The sequence below is a fragment of the Perkinsus marinus genome, assembly GCF_000006405.1.
Source record: "Perkinsus marinus ATCC 50983 genomic scaffold scf_1104296974734, whole genome shotgun sequence".
NCBI classification, from domain to species: Eukaryota; Perkinsozoa; order Perkinsida; family Perkinsidae; genus Perkinsus; species Perkinsus marinus.
Window position 1 is genome coordinate 44,636 of NW_003201001.1, and position 3,667 is coordinate 48,302.

General features: G+C 47.2%; 1 protein-coding gene across 1 annotated transcript in view; it reads left to right on the plus strand.

The window, feature by feature from the left end:
* Pmar_PMAR008410 (Calcium-dependent protein kinase, putative) overlaps positions 1-3,667 on the plus strand; it is a gene marked incomplete at its 3' end in the record, with an annotated part of 13,860 nt that overhangs the window by 1,531 nt on the left and 8,662 nt on the right. The window lies entirely within an intron of this gene.

Sequence of the window (3,667 nt, forward strand, 5' to 3'; positions counted from 1 at the left end):
TCGCTCACTAGTTGTCTTTGCTCACTCTCGACCCTCTCAGGTAACATTCGGAATACTGTCACGTCAATTACTCGCGTCGACTATATGGACGAAAACTTGAGCTCTCCTAGAAAAAGTACAACGTGACATCGGCAAAGATCTTGGAGATCTCAACGTAAGTATCGAATAATTAGAGGCTTTCCACAAGGCTTACGGCCCTAATAGTCTATATCACTATCCAGTTGTGACTGACAGTCACTGATTGTCATAACTCATAACTAATCAGATTATTACCAAGCATCAACCTAGACGAGGCTATTACTAGTAGGAAGTAGTAGGTGAGACATTACTTCCTTTTGAATATGCAGAATGCAGAACTTCCATTTGGATAGAACGCCTTAAAAACTTCAATTTCGAAGCATCACACCTATCAGGACGAATATTTCAAAACAAGAAAGACTTAGAAACAAAAACTACCCATGGTAGTATGCCATAGTCACGAGCCATGCATATAGTATATTACCATTGGTCTTTTTTGTTTGCCAGAGTCTTGGCCATGATAACAGTTTTCCATCGACAAGGACCATGTCACATGGTTGATTAGTAAGTTTCTTTTATTGAGTTAAGCGATATTTTTCGAGACGAGAATTCCCAAATTCGAGACTGTATTTACTGATGTTTCGGAATTGAAGTTCTCAAGACACTGTAGCCAAATTGACGTTCTTCCACGATCTTATCTTCGCTTCCGATCGGCAGTCCCAATTGAATATGCTATTTACCAAATAGCCGTTGAAGAGGTGTGCTTCGTGGTGTACACTGTCACTTACATGTCCTCCAGGATAAGTGTTCCTGCCCCTTATTCAGCGCCCACTTCCAGCTCGGCTCGTGACAGGTATCAGACATTATCGATGTCATAAAGCGAACTGGTTTGGAAGATGCCACTGAGATGGACGAGCATCTACGCGATAAACCGAACATATGCTTGATGACCCCGAGTCCCACTTTGAAAGTTGGCGAATATGGGAATCTTCTAGAGATGGCGATCGGGTTCAGGTCACTACGGTTGCTACATAATTATCTGAGTAGTGACGAAATTGCTGCTGATGTTACCTTTAATTTGATTGCTGCGGAATGCTCGGTTTTCACCATGACCTCCATGAACGCTGCTCGACCAATTCTAGTGGGGCTGGTTAGGAGTGAAAATAGACGCAGCATCGAACATGTCCTGAGATCATTCCACGAACTCATCAGGGATGTGGGTGTGTGCGAATTAGCTCGGATCACCCGAATTATTCAAGATGGCTCCATTGGAGCCGCTCCAAGGCTCTCCACGGTGCTCTGTCTGCGGCCTTCGAACAGGCACTTATGAGCTGTTGTTTCTTCCATTTCATGCAAGCGGCCAAAAGGAAGAAACCAGTTGGAATGAGAGCAGGGCTATGGGGCGAGTTGAAGAGCGATCTGAGGGCGGTAGCTGAAGCTTCAAGTCAGCCAGAATTCATCTCTCTCGTCGAGCTTTTCTTCGGTAAATGGAACGAGAAAGGCGCGGCTAAAGCGGTTGATTTTCTCAACTCTATGGCGAGTGGAGAATGACTCGATACCGATAGCTTCCGTTACCGGTGGGCTGTTTGTCACAATGACGGCGTGGGCGGGAGAACGAGTAACGGAATTGAGGTATTCCACAGATTCCTCAAGAAGACCCTTCTTCGCTCTCGAAGGATGCGAGCTTTATTGCAGTTTGCTTACGTTCTAGCAGGAGATTAAAGCCGTCTCGGCATATAATAAGCATCGAGTCGACGGGAGGATTATTCACCAGTCAGATAAGGTGTCAGCTCTAGCCACTCTATCTTTTTTCCCCTTACTAGGGCTCTCCCGTCATCAGTGAGTGGTCCCTGTCATCGAGCCTCTTGTTGCAAAGATATCTGTCGCAAGCCTTGCGACGCAAGGCATCTCACCACTTTGGTGTTAGAGAACATGTGTACGTATTCCGAGGCGACAAACCAATGCACCAGACGGATTGGAGTGGCTGACAAGATGCTATGCCTGAGGGTAACGCAGAGGTACGCAGACTTCCAGACTGTGAAGAGGATAATGGACAAGATATCGCTTGTGAGTCACAAGTTGTGACTTTCACTACTACTTCTGATGTCACTCGGCTTCCTCGGGATGGAGGTCCAAGATGCACTTGGGAATCTTTTGCAGCGAGAAGTAGGTGCTCCCATGTGGTAGCTCTGGGACGTCACTTTGAAGTCGATGACCAAGTGGCGTGGCCAAGAGCTGAAGCGAAACTGCAGAGGAAGCTCAGCAAAGGTGTGGCCGGTCCCGGTTTGAGGTTGAATGAAACTATCCGCTATGGAGGAGCACGCCAGGACCAAGCGCAGGCCCTCCGAGCCACTCTGAGCGGCCCACTCAGTCCAGCATTAGAGTAAGGGGGCTCGATTGTTTCGAATGGCCTCCGCACTCTATCCCTCCATCTTCTGAACTACCCTCAGTTAAGAGGAGAGATCTGTCAGCATGCTGTTGGGGCTACTTTGACTCACCCAAAGTATATTGCTCATCAAAGAAATGCATCTCTACGGGGTGGTAGCATAGTGACTGCGCTGAAGCTTGGTGTATGGCGACTGGATACCCGTTACCCGACCTAGCCAATCCCAGAAAGCCATGGCACTGTTCGAGGTGTAGGCCTACCAGTGGAGATTCGAGGAAGAGATGAAGCGATGAAGTGTGTTCCAGGTCAGAGTCCTCGCCTTGAAATTTTCCCTACTCCCTAAGTGTCTTTTAGATGTTGCTGAATCGATAGCTAGTTTGTGGTTACATAATACCATTCGATGGGTCGATTGCATGACATTACCGCCGAGTATGCGGCATTTGCCTAATTCATACATCTCGCTAGTTTCGACCAGTGCGATATTGCCGTTGTACTGCTTACTTTACGTTGCTCCCGAAACGATATACGACCCTATGAATCCTCTGGGAGTTGAGCTTCCGAAAAGCTCTGAATGATTTACGAACCCCGGTAGAGCCTTCCGGGAGTATCAGGACTCAGTAGCCTGACTTGGATCCGCCTTTGATGAGTGTGAATCTATGATCGCCGCGGAAAGCTGGTCGAGGGCGCATGTCATCCAGCCGAGCCATCTCTATTATTATCACCGGACGACACATCAATGTGAGATCCTCTGCGTTATCGGATTTACTCACAACTGAGAACTCTACCAGAAGTCTTCTAGTCCAGGAAATGGGGGAAACATACTACATTGAATATATATTGAATATGATCATGTAACACAATTCGTGTCATAGTATGACACGATTGCGCTGATGACAGTATCAGTATGATAGTCATACTTACACTGTCATTAGCAGAATTTTGGTAAAGCAGCCTTGCCACTGGTATCTTGCCAGGGCCCACACGCTCAGAGATCGGACATATCTCCGAAGGGCCGCCTATATTTTGTGATAAATAGTTTAGTCTACGGGTAGAGCTCCCGACAGATAAACGATATGACCCGAGTTCGAATCTTGAGACAGAAACGGCGACAAATGGGCCATTTGGAATGGCCGATTGCGGACGATGCAGTGTACCTCTGAATGTTGTGAAGCCGCATCTCAGTCTTGAGGGGTATTCCAGATCAGTCAAGTCGTGGGGGGACGATACGAATGGTTCGAACAATACCAGGAAGCATAGTTGTAG